This window comes from Gymnoscopelus braueri (genome assembly GCF_963280865.1).
Source record: "Gymnoscopelus braueri genome assembly, chromosome: 1".
Lineage (NCBI taxonomy): Eukaryota > Metazoa > Chordata > Actinopteri > Myctophiformes > Myctophidae > Gymnoscopelus > Gymnoscopelus braueri.
In genome coordinates, this window is record NC_137603.1 from 58,525,434 (window position 1) to 58,539,931 (window position 14,498).

Consider the following 14,498-nt stretch of genomic DNA (forward strand, 5'->3'; position numbering starts at 1 on the left):
TCATGAAATTTGCACATAGGAGGTTTTGCATTTTGGCCATCGATATTATATATATTATATTATTATTATATTCCCCACGTAAACGCTGTCATGTTTACTGCATTAAAGGTTCTCAATCTTTTCAGGCCATCGACCCCCCCAAAATAACCATATTTGAACTGGGGACCCCCCCATTTTGTTTGACTCGGTCCACAGATAAATATTGTGAAAATAGCAGATCTACAAGCTTGCCAGGCGTTGGGTGCTCCATTGTGGTCTCGACCCACAGGTTGAGAACCACTGCATTAAAAGCTCCAAGCAAGTTACATGTCTAGTATGTTGTTGACCACGTAATGTAATGTTTTTGGTTTAGTGTTAGGCCACTCTGTGGCGCGCGCGCGCGCCTCATTGTTTATGCTGTCCAAAATAACAGATCTGTAAGCTGTCGACAGACATGACGCAGCGCCGTTGATAGCTTGTATGTCTGTTATTTTGGGTAGGTAGGCGACGCACATACGCATCGCAGCAATGTGTCTGGGTTTGAGAGGCTTTGATTGATGTAAACTTTAAGTTTAGCTCTGTTCGGGATTACTGAACAAAGGTGGATGATGAAAGATAACGGGGACAATATGGATGTAAGTTAACTTTAACTGCGTCACTTCAGAGGAAACTATGGAGCTACTTCAGAGATGTTTACACACCCCTGGAATCCATTAGAATGGTGGAAATAGAACAATAACAGCCAACGTGAGTACATAGGCTATAGACCTTTCCTAAAACTGTCCAATTTATTATACCCATGTGCTACTGTTTGTCTGTGTACCACGTAGGAGCGTTGTCGCAACATGATGTAATTAATTATTTGGGAGCAGCCGGTGTATACCAATAGTATAAATATTTTAAATGGCTTTCATATACTGTTCCGGATCTGACTAATATGACAAGCTTATTGTGAACACAATAGGCTACAAATTAATATAAAAATGTATTTGGATAAAAGAAAAGAAAAGAAGGAAAACAAGCCCAATGCAGCTTATAATAATCAGACCAGGCAACAGTGCAGACAGGGAGATAGGCTAGAGCATATATTGGATCGGGGATGACGGCTAGCGCAGTCTTCTCTTAAAGGCAATGGCTTCTGGCACGGTGATTGGTTTTATCATTGTAACGCCCAAACCACACCTATGCATAATGTAAGGGGTAGCTCAGGTGTTTGGCGGGTGAGAGGGGTGCCACAGAATACCGAATTTTGCGGGAAACGCCTCTTGCCTAGTCCGAAATCCGTAATTAGTGGTTTGTTCAAATTTCACCTGGAATAGGGCCCGCAGTGTCCGATTGCGGTCAAACTTTGCACGCACATTCACACTATGTTAGGAACAAATGCCACCCTTTTAACATTGGCCTGTTATAGCGCCACCAGCAGGTCTAATTTTGCAAAGCACATTTTTGGAAGAAAATGCCTCAAATCATGAATGCAGTGTCCGATTGAAAGGCCTAAGAAGAAATGGCACCCTTTTCACAATGGCCTATTATAGCACCACCAGGATCGAGGCCACAATAACATACCTGACCTGGCGGAGACCTGTGCTCCGAGGAGCACTTTTTCTAGTTTTTATACTGTATTGCACTTAGTGCAATATACTGTATTGGAGCCAGTAGGAGGTGCACCACTAGTCTGGCAGCTGCTGAGGTGGGGTAGGAAACTTGGTCCCCCCCCCCCCCCCCACAAACACTTTACACCAGAAAGTGACCTTTTGGTACCTACCAAAAAGTTACCTTTTCAAATGGCCTGGATTTACAGGATTACGTCTAAAACATGTTTAATGCACATTTTCTCTAACGCACACACACACACACACACACACACACACACACACACACACACACACACACACACACACACACAAGTGTAGATTCACATTAGCCTTCAATTCCAGAGCCACAAACCAACAGTCACTGAACATGTTGCACTGCCACACCGGGCCCCAACATCACAGCAACATGTTGCACTGCCACACCGGGCCCCAACATCACACTAACATGTTGCACTGCCACACCGGGCCCCAACATCACACTAACATGTTGCACTGCCACACCGGGCCCCAACATCACACTAACATGTTTCACTGCCACACCGGGCCCCAACATGACAGCAACAGAGCTACTGTACATCTTGAACCACATCAGCACATGACACGAACAGCATAAACAACAAAAACATCATACAACACAAACTGCAGCTGCTGCAGCAGCAGCATCCAGCAAAGGAAAAGGAAACATTAGGTATGTCACTTTATTACATAATCACCTGATCGCAAGTATTTGAGATAATCGCAATACTTTTTTCGGATTAATCAACATAATAATTTCCATGTTGAAAAATTTTCATATGTTTGTTTTTGCAAATCTACATATCTACATATATTTTTAAAGCAAACATTTTTAACTCAAATCTTTGCTTCTGGGGGATTCTACATTTTTCTTCTAAATCCTAGCAAAAATTCTAAGAAAAAAATTGTTGCTATAATATCAGTGGTTTTCATGTCAAGGACCACAAAATTATATGTATATGTATGTATTCTAAAATAGCAGATCTACAAGCTCATAGCGCGGCACTCGGTGCCGCACTATGAGCTTATATATCTGCTATTTTTGAAAAGCCAAAGAAATCTAAAAATATGACAGATGCGTGCCAGGTCTAAATGGGTTAATTAATTCAGCCTAGTTAATCACAATTATTTGAGAGACAATTAAAAAGTCAAGTAAAATGTCATAATCGTGACAGCCCTAAAGGAGGTTCCTACTTTGAGTCGTCTTCATCAGCCGTCTTCAGGGGAAACCCCCGAGAAGGACGAGGTCTTCGGCCGTTCGACCGTGCGGACCAAGTCTTCGGAGGAATCCCCCACGCAGACAAACCCATAGATAGAGAGAGATCTCCAGATCTTGATCTCTAGGGCAGGGCATCCTCGGATGAGCCTTCCGGCGGGCGTCTCCCGTCATCTCCATCCTCCATACATCTGGTTATAGCTTCACCAGTACTTTACATCTCTCTGGTTAGCTTCACCAGTACTTTACATCTCTCTGGTTTGCTTCACCAGTACTTTACATCTCTCTGGTTGGCTTCACCAGTACTTTACATCTCTCTGGTTAGCTTCACCAGTACTTTATTAGAGGTGGATGGTCTGGGAGGGTGTTACACACTGACACTGTAGGTGAGAACCTCAGTCTTCTGGGCATTTATGATGCAGATGTCATCTGCATCGTCATATGTATGTGTGTGTGTGTGTGTGTGTGTATGCGTGGGTGGGTGTGTGTGTGAGGTGTGTTTGTGTGTGTGTGTGTTTATACATTTTTAAAAGAGACTACATTAGAGTCATCTAGACCTCATAGTTGTAGTAGTGAAGCCCAGTTCTTGCTACCCTCTTCCACTGATGGCCTGTCTTCATAGTCCACGCTTAATGAAGAGGAGGGGGGAGGGGGGTGTCCCCTGCAACACCTCTGCCAGCCTTGAGTATCTGAAATAAAAAAATAAAGAAATAAATAAAGAAAGAAAGATAGATTAATTCAAGTAACCGAGAGCCACATATACGTATACTGTATGCTGTCACAACATACAGCCTAGTATATGTATATACTGTATCCTGTCACAACATACAGCCTAGTATACGTATACTGTATCCTGTCACAACATACAGCCTAGTATACGTAAAGCTTGTAGATCGGCTATTTTCACAATGTTTGCCTCTTTCTTACGTAATATTTGACCATTTGGCCAAAAGTCATTAAATTGTAACTTTATAAATGTGCCAATACCCTGTTTACACTTAGCCTATAGGGCATAGCAGTGGCGGCCATGTTGTGGTGCCACAGATAGAAAACCCACTGATTTTTCCCATGGAGATTTAAGCCTGGAACCAAGCCATCCAGGATCCTGATGAATGTGTAAAGTGATTTACTAGGCCCAGTGGTGCAAAAAGCACTCAAAATCTTAAAAATATCAATACAGCCATTTTGAAATACTCTATTACAAGTACAAGTCTGGTATTCAAAATTTTCTTCAGTAAAAGTGCAAAAGTATTGGCATCAAAATATACTTAAAGTACCAAAAGTAAAAGTACTCATTATGCACAAAGCGTTACGATGTGACACGTTGTGAGTTTGTAGATCGGCTATTTTCAAATAATCTAACCGGCTATAGGGCTGAAGTGGTATGTTTTGTAATAATAATCCAAATCTACAAAGTAACTAGTAACCAAAGTTTTCAAATAATTGTAGTGGAGTAAAATGTTTGTGTCTGGGATGTAGTGGAGTAGAAGTAAAAGTATTGAAAATTTAAAATACTCCAGTAAAGTAAAAGCTCCTCAAAATTGTACAGTACTTGAGTACATGTACTTAGTTACTTTACATCACTGACTAGGCCTGCATAGTCGGTCTTAGCATCACAATCAAACACAGCTCAACAATACAACATATTCACTTCACTTCACATCACATCACACAACACAACAATGCTTCGTCCTGACTAGTTGTTGCTTTACCAAATAAAATAAAAGTGAAATTAAACACACAATTCCATCGATTCCTTTAATGCTAAGCTAATTAGCTAAGCTAAGTCACCTGCAGAAACTCACCTCAGTTTGGTCAGATGGAAAAATGCACTCCTGTTTCCAGTCTTGTCACACTTGTGTTTTAGCAGCTTTCACCACTCTGGTAAACACTGACAACTCTCTGGAATAACGTTGCATTATGAGTTGTTTATTTTGCTCTTTTACTTCCAAACATTGCAGAGCTTGTAAGCAACTGTGTGTGTGTGTGTGTGTGTGTGTGTGTGTAAGAGGGGGGGGGGGGGGATGACAATTGGAGGACATATAAGCCCGCCCCTCCCTCCCTGCTTCCTAGGGAGTGTGGAGCAATAACTAACTAGCACCCAGGGCAGAGTTTCTCAAAGTGGGTGCCCCGTGGCCAGTGGTGTGAAGTACAGTAACTAAGTACATTTACTCAAGTACTGTACTTAAGTACAATTTTTGAGGTATTTTCACTTTACTGGAGTATTTTTTCAATACTTTTACTTCTACTCCACTACATCTCAGAGGAAAATATTGTATTCCACTACAATCATTTGAAAACTTTAGTTACTGGTTACTTTGCACTTTTGCAGATATAAATTATTACATTATAGAACATACATTAACCACTTTAGCCCTATTTTATACATAGGCTATTTGAAAATAGCCGATCTACAAGCTCACAACGCGTTGCGACACGTTGTGAACTCTCAAGTTATATCTTCATATAATTGGTCCTTACTATTACTCATGATAAAATGGTAAAAAAAAAATCTACCTTTAAGAGAGACTCAGAGACGACAGACCTGCCAGCACTCTCCCCTCAGTGCTCCATATTCTTTTTCTTATAGGCTCGGCTTTCCATCCACACACCTGCACTACACCATGTTCCACACATCCATAGTATACACATTCAGACACCACTGATTTACTGACTGCACACCTCACAGTATCCTTATCTCATCTGTTCAGTTATGCCATCCATTTATACCGTAGTTGATTATGTTAGGTTAATTCTTTAATACATTTAATACATACATTTGTTATTGATTTTACACCTGATGTTCCTTCCCTTATTTGTCATGGATTTGAGCCAGCCATGACACTGGGGACACCCTGCCCCCCTGGATTCGCTATTTATCTGTGCCAGATTACATTATCTGCCATATGTGTTTCTTCAACACACACTAGGGTCATGTGATCAAGATGTATGAGTCAGACCCCATTCCCCAATTGGCTATGACTGGCTTCCAAAGGGCCCTGGGTAGGCAACCCGGCCTGGCGGAGACCTGTGCTCTGAGGAGCACACGTTTCTTGTTTGAACTGTTTTGCCTGTACTGAATACATTTGCATGTGCAGGTGTTCTTCAACAAAGATCAATTGTACAGCACCAGTGATTGACGATATTGTTGAGTATAATAAAGATCAAAGCTTTAGGTCTACTGTAGCTCTACCCCCCCCCCCCCAAAAAAAATCTAATCAACCCAAATTTAAATCACATGTTAAAAGTCAACAACATATGTTACACAAGATGAATTCTTCACAGATGCATGCTACAGTGGCTGCTATTGCATTGATTGATTGATGGTTAATGTTAATTAATGTTTTGTTGACATTTTAAAAGTACAGCAGTACGATACAACAGCCAAATGGATTAATCAAAAAAACAAAGCCAAAGGCTTGTTACCATTGTGGCCCACTGGCACATGAACATTCAACATCTAGTTAGTGCCTTCAGAGCGGCACCTTACTGTTATCGCTCATATTTATGAACTTCTCACATTCTGTGATATTTTATCTGTCAACTTCAGTCCAAGTGTATAATGTTGTGAAACTCATATCTTTGCTATGCAGAAACAACCCCAGATACAACTCCCACTGCACCTGTTACTACACCAGGTACTACACCAGGTGAGTTCATAAAAGATGCTGGCTACAGTGGCTGCTAAAGCATTGGTGCACAGCTGTGGCTCTAGAAAAAAAGACACGTTAAGTTTGTTAAGTTTAAGTTAAGTTTGATGATTTACATTTTTTCTTTTCAACTGAGTTTCCTTTTAATTACAGTCCGGCATCCAAGAAGCCCTCTTTTGTAGCTTTATAAAAAAAAGAAAGGAATGCATATCTTTGCGAGGCCGTGTGGAACAACCTAAAAGTTATGAAATTTAAATTTAAATTTTAAATTAAGGCAATTTATTCACTATGGTGGATTGCAGTTAATTAACCTTGAAATGGTTCAATCATGTGTTTTCTTTTTTATGAATAAAAGGCATTCATAAATATATATATATATATATATATATATACAGTATTCCATTCAAAATTGTATAAGTTACTTGAGTAAAGTGTTGTGACTACTTTTTTGCAGTAATTAGTGGTGAAACACCATAACAGTTACTGAAATTTACATAGGCATGTTACTCATTACTTCAAGTGAAAATAGCTGACAACCTCAGAGGATTGTAGATTAATTATTCTTTCTACTCCCACACTAGCCCTTTACAAAGAGGTTTGTTTCTGATCAGGGACGCACCTCCATGCATTGATTGCTCATTGCACAGATGATACATTCTCTAATTAACGGTCAAGTGAAGTGACCATCCAAGAAAGTAGATCTAAATCAAACCTGTGTTGACAAATGTTCTTGTCCCTGCACTGCAGCATGTGCCAAATACTCCAGGGCCGATATCGTTTTCTTAGTGGATGGATCCACGAGCATCGGCGTAAGAAGCTTCAAAAAAATCCGGCAGTTCCTCCACGGCTTCATCGAAGAAATGGATGTTGGTTCAGGTAAAGTACGTGTTGGCCTGGCACAATGCGGTGATGTGACACATCAGGAGTTCCTACTGAAGGATCACACGGACAAAAGATCTCTACTCAAGCAAGTGGACAGCCTCCCCTACCGAGGTGGAGGCACCTACATGGGCAAGGGCATCACGTTCCTCCAGAGTCGTTACTTCACGAAGGAGGCTGGAAGCCGTGCTGACGAGGGGGTACCTCAGGTGGCTGTGGTGATCACAGACGGGGCCTCAGAAGATGACGTTGTGATGCCGTCCATGGCCTTGAGGAGCCAGGGAGTCATTGTGTTTGCCATCGGAGTGAGCGACTATGATGAGGATCAACTCAAGTCAATCGTCAACCAGCCTCATGAACTTTTTCTTATCAAACTTTATAGCTACCAGGCTCTGCAGGGAGTGAAGGCTGACAGTCTGCTGCACACTGTGTGTACCTCTGTTTCGGCATCTACTCCTGTCCCAGACCCACACATACCTGGTAAGTTATTGTGCCTGATTCACTAAGCTGTTTACGTGAAATATTTTCGCCAATCATTGATTTGAACTGTACTGAAGTACATTTGCATGTGCAGGTGTTCTTCAGCAGAGATCAAATGTACAGCACCAGTGCTTGACAATATCGTAATTGTGCTTGAGTATAATAAAGATCAAACCCTCAGGTCTACTGTAAGTGTAATAAAAAGTTCAAACCCTATTTGTCAAAGACAACCCGCCCCCCCTCCCCTATTCTATACTTTCATGGAAAATGAAACAAGAAAAAAGAAAATGCTAATTATGTTTTAAAAAGAACAAGGTTTTTCATGTTGGGCTACATGAATTAACTCCTTCCGTGCTTTGTATTATTTCATATTTTATTATATTGTATTATTCCATTCTATATGTCAACATTAGTCCAAGTGTATACTAATGTTGTGAAATTCATATCTCTGCTATACAGGACCAACCACAGAGATACAAACAACAGCTCCCACTACACCTGTTACTACACCAGGTGAGTCCATCAAAGATGCAGGCTTCAGTGGCTGCTAAAGCACTGGTGCACAAACTGTGGCTCTAGAAAAACATAAAGTAAGTGTTTGTCTCCGCCAGGCCGAAGGCGGGCCGAGACTATGTTTTCGCTCCCGTCCGTCCGTTCGTGTGTCCTTGTGTGTTTGTGTGTGTGTGTGTGTGTGTCTGTGTGCGTCCGTCTGCCTGTGAGCATCTAATCTCCGGCACCGTTGGACCGATCGCTGTGAAATTGTGCAAGCACACTCCCTGGAGGCCAGAGCCGCACCTCAGCCTATTATATTTTGTCCGAACATCACGCAAATTTGTACACATCATCTCTATAGTCATTAAATGAAACAGGTTTTTAAGATTTTTCATATTCCATCCTGATTGGCTAAAAATGGCCTCCAAAGTTTCCAGGACTGCTCCGTTTTGAACAAAATGCCTCAAATCATGAACACAGCGTGCAATTTCCGTGATATTTTGCACGCCGATTCCCACTATGCCGAGGAAGAAATGCCACTTGAACATTTACAAATCAGCCTCATGGTGGCGCTATAACAGCCCGATTCGTGTTTTTACCTATAACTGCACCGATCTGTGTAAAACTTTGTAAGCGCACTCCCTAGAGGTCAAGGAAAAACCCCTGCCCTGCATTTTTCACATCTGCCTTTTATAGCGCCACCAGGAGGCCGACTTATGTAAAACAATTTTATTATATTACTCCTTCCGATTTGATCAAAATTTCACGCAAATCAGTACACATGATCTCTATAGTCATGTGATCAAGACGTGTTTTAAAAAGAACAAGGTTTTTCATGTTGGGCTACATGAATTAACTCTTTCCGTGCTTTGTATTATTTCATATTTTATTATATTGTATTATTCCATTCTATATGTCAACATTAGTCCAAGTGTATACTAATGTTGTGAAACTCGTATCTCTGCTATACAGGACCAACCACAGAGATAAAAACAACAGCTCCCACTACACCTGTTACTACACCAGGTGAGTCCATCAAAGAGGCAGGCTTCAGTGGCTGCTAAAGCACTGGTGCACAAACTGTGGCTCTAGAAAAACATAAAGTAAATTTTTGTCTCCACCAGGCCGAACCTGTCCGTCCGTTTGTGTGTCCTTGTGTGTGTGTGTGTGTGTGTGTGTGTGTGTGTGTGTGTGTGTGTGTGTGTGTGTGTGTGTGTGTGTGTGTGTGTGTGTGTGTGTGTGTGTGTGTGTGTGTCTGTCTGTGTGTGCATCCGTCTGCCTGTGAGCAGCTAATCTCCGGCACAGTTGGACCGATCGCTGTGAAATTGTGCAAGCACACTCCCTGGAGGCCAGAGCCGCACCTCAGGCTATTATATTTTGTCCGAACATCACGCAAATTTGTACACATCATCTCTATGGTCATGTGAGCAAGACAGATTTGTCAGATTTTTCATATTCCATCCTGATTGGCTAAGATTGGCTTCCAAAGTTTGCAGGAGTGGCCCATTTTGTACAAATTGCCTCAAATCACGAATACAGTGTCCGATTGCCATAACACTAGGCCATTGCTGTGAAACTTTGCTTGCACACTCAGTAGGCCAAGGAAGAACCTCCAACCTATATTTTTCATATTGGCCTCATGGTGGCGCTATAACAGCCCACTTAATGTTTTGGCCAATAAGTCTTGAACCGTAGCTTGTAGGCCTACAATAAGAACATTGTTTTCACCCTGGATTCCTTGGATTCTCACTCTCAGTATAGGCCCCGTCCATTTTTGCCAGATTATATTTTCTGTCATTCTGTGTTTTCTTCAAAACACACATTTTGCTACTACTACTACAGATTTAGTCCAAAACTCACACAAACCGGTAAACATTATCTGGGGTCATGTGATCAAGATGTATAAGTTTGATATTTCATTTCCCTTTCCAATTGGCTATGACTGCCTTCCAAAGTTTGTGGGCCCTGAGTTTGCTGTTGATCAGAGTCCAATGACATCCCTGAGGGCCCCTATTGAAACATGCTATTTTTTTGTCCCTGCTCTGCAGCATGTGCCCCAGACATCAGGGTCGACATCGTCTTCTTAGTGGATAGCTCCACGGGCATGAGCACAAACGATTTCTGGAAGATCAAGCGGTTCCTCCACAGTTTCATTGAAGCCCTGGATATTGGTTCAGATAAAGTACGTGTTGGCCTGGCACAATACAGTCATGTGATATATCAGGAGTTACTACTGAAGGATCACACAGACAAAAGGTCTCTACAAGAGCAAGTGGACAGACTCCCCTACCGAGGCGGAGCCACCTACACGGGCAAGGCCATCACGTTCCTCCAGACTCGTTACTTCACGAAGGAGGCTGGAAGCCGTGCTGACGAGGGGGTACCTCAGGTGGCTGTGGTGATCACAGACGGGGCCTCAGAAGATGACATTGTGGTGCCGTCCCTGGCCTTGAGGAGCCAGGGAGTCGTTATGGTTGCCATCGGAATGGGGGACTATGATTTTGATCAACTTAAGTCCATCGCCAGCCATGAACAGTTTATCATCGAACTTGATAGCTACCAGGCTCTGCAGGGAGTGAAGGACAGGCTGCAGACTCTCATCTGTGATTCTGCCGGACCCACCCAAGTCCCAGACCCACCTAGTACGTTTTTTTAATTTATTTTTCTCTGAAGAAAAAAATAAAAATATCCATTTCTGTCCATGAAGTAAATGTTTTCTCTATTCAGAGACCACTGTTCACTGCAGTGAGAGCACAATGACAGTGGTGGTGGAGAAGAACGACCTCATCCGACGCAATGAGGACAAGTTACGTCTGAAAGCCTTCAACGATCCAGCTTGCAACCTGACAACTCACTCCAATCACACGCATCTGGTCGTTGTCATGCCACTCAACACCTGCGGCACCATGCTAGAGGTATGATGTAACAAATAATAATAATAATTATTATTATACTAATCGGGGTACCTACAGTTAGTTTCTAATATCAGACATAGTTTGAAGGTTAATTTCTATTAGAATAACATACAGCTACCAGAGCTGCGGACTCGAGACTTGCAAGTCATCAGATTTTTCAAAGTGACTTACACTAGACATAATTAATGAGCAAGACTTGACTTAAATTGAAACTTTGCCATTCAGACTTGATGTAAAACATAAACAAATTATGACACTTTCCACGAAGCCCGGGTCTGTAATCCATTATAATCTGTTAAGCACTCTTGATTCATGAATATTCATAATGCTTTTTAACAATAATCATAACACACTATAAAGAACATCCAATATAGATTCAATTCCTGATTTGGGGGGGATCATGTTAGGGAAAGACGAGTTGCGTAATTTGGCGAAGTGACTGATCTGAAAATACCTGAACAGATGTGAGTTTTGAAGGTTGAAGTTGACTGCCAGTTCCCTGAAATGAGCAAAAATTACATTAATATAAAGGTCCCCTAATCTGACCTGTGCCATGCAGAGTAAGTTGGATCTGTCCTTGCAGGAGCAAACAGGTGGTTGTTGCATATAGGGCTGTAGTGAGATAATTCTTGAAGGCCAAAAGAGGTTCACAACAGAGTGTTCACAACAGAGTGTTCACAACGATGGCGTTGGAAGAATAGCGGTTCGGGGAGATAGGCAAGTTATTTGTAATTAAATCCACCATCAGCTCTGGGTCTTTGTACTTTGCACTTTTCAGATCTTTACCTCCCTATATAAATGACAAAATTAATTTGTCTAAATATAGGGAATATATAAAAGATACAGGAATAAAAATAGGCAACACTTGGAACAAGTACACAAAGCTGGGCAGGACATTCATCTTCATATAGTTTACTCTTTCTGCCAAAGATATATTCAGAGATAGTTCTGTGTTAGTCTCGCGTAGCCAGACAACTACTCCACAATCTTCGAAATGCTATATAGAGTCTTCAACTACACCTCCTGGAGGGAAACTGTCATCTGTTTGTCATTTCAGTTCATGTTTTTAAATATCTTGATCACAAGCCAGCTTTATATGCTTAGATGATTTTGATTCATATTCGGATACATTTGTGTGACTGTAAAGACGAAACGGAAGGAGACGTGAGGAGGCGTCGCATTCCGCTTTATCGCTCGATCATTTTCAGAGCTTCCGCTGCTCCAGACTGTATGACGGAAGCACTTGAAAACTGTGGGAGACGACAGTCTGGCTTGTGTTACTGGGCAGGGATCTAGCTATTTGAGGTCATTCTTAAATCTTGCAAGAGAATTTAGGGACTGAAGGGAGGGCATTCCACTGAGTAGTGGCTGCGTGATAAAACGCATTTTTCACCTTAAGCGTCCCGAAACTGGGGGGAAACAACAAGATCATATAAACTTCAGTATTTGTATCATGATCGTGGCAGCCGTTGACATTTTTTAACTTGTACTTTCAGGAGGATAAAGAGAGCCTCGTCTTCAGCAATGTGATCACGTCTGCTGACGGCAGTGAAGAAGACGTCAGCGGGACGTGTGACGTCCAGGTGGCATTCTCATGTGTCTATCCCAGACGGACCTCTCTGAAGGCAGGGACGTTCAAGAACAAAAGCCCATGTGCAGTTACTGAGAAGGCTTATGGTGCCTTCAATCTGCACTTTGAATTCTTTGAGAGTGAGCGATTCAGGTAGAGCTGAAAAACCTTCGATTGTTTTCTTGGCGATTATTTCGGTCGATTACACTGAAACGTTATTTTAATCATTTATACGGTGGTGTCGTGCAAAAAAATAGTGGACAATTCTGATCTACAAGCTCACAACATGCCACGATGCAATGCGCTGTGAGCTTGTAGATCAGTTATTTTCAAAACATTTAGCAATTTTTTAAAATACTTTCCCCCTATAATGATGTCCAAAAATGTGGCTCGATTATTAAATTCTATTAAATTAATATCATTTAAATGATGTAAGAACGAATTGGATTGGTTGGTACTTTCAGAAAGCAGAAGCATTCCAGCACATATCCAGTGACCGTGTCCCTCAAGGAGAAGATCTACATGCAGATTGAGACCAAACCTCCCGTCCCCGGTACTGAGCTCTTTGTGGAGTCCTGCAAGGCCACGCCCTATGATGACATTGAAAACGGCCACACCATCATTGAAAACGGGTAAGGAATTTCGTGGATTAAAACAATGACGAAAATGCTTCGTCGACTACTTTTTTCACTGACTAAGCTAAGATGATTTTGCCAACAAACAACAACCAGACGAAAAAGGCAGTTTATACTTGGTTGCGCGCGGGTGTCACACTCGTAAAATAGCCAATCTACAAGCTGCAGACGTGTTGTGAGCTTGTAGATCTGCTATTTTTGGCAGTCGGCTAAGTATAAATCAGGTTTTACGACGCCATCAAGGCCCGCCAAAAGTACATTCTAGGCGACTAAATCAAATGTGAATTTAGTTGACTGAAATCTTATCATATTTGGTCAACTAAAACTAGACTGAAACTAAAACGTTTCAGATGACTAAAATATTACTAAAAATAAATAGAATTTTATTCACTATGACTAAAACTAAATCAAAATCTGCTCAGTATTTCACTGTCTGTCAGAAACGTTGCATGTCCAAACCTGTTACTGTAATTTCCAGAGAAAACTAGAGAAAGTGCTCCTCTGAGCCAGGTCAGAAATCGGCCTCATGGTGGCGCTATAACAGGCCCATGTGAAAAATTTGTAAAATTTGGGGCAGAGATTTAGGACAAAAATAACCTGTTTTCCAATGTAGTTATTATTTAGTCACAAGCTCGTGTTAATACTTTTCATTGGATAAATATTTATAAAAGCCAGTAAGCCACAGACACTCTTAATCACTTTAACCAACGAAAATCTTTAAAAAAATCCCCCCGCCCCCCGTCCCAAAATCATTACAATAGTCTACAAATCTACAATCTCCCCATGTGTTGCATCACAACACTACCATATGACAAAGTAGGTCATTCATTCACAAAGAAACACAAAATGTTCAAATATGGAGATACAAGGTTTCCAACAACAATGATATCCAATACTATCAATAACACTTGTTCTTCTAGTAATGATTGTATTATGTCAATATCAGGTGTGTGACAAACGAGACTGTGCAGATCTACAGCAGCCCCAAGAAGTCTCAGTTCAGATTTGGAGTGGAGGCTTCTGACTCCTTCGGAGGCCATGAGGAGGTGAAGTAATCATGACGCAATCTTTA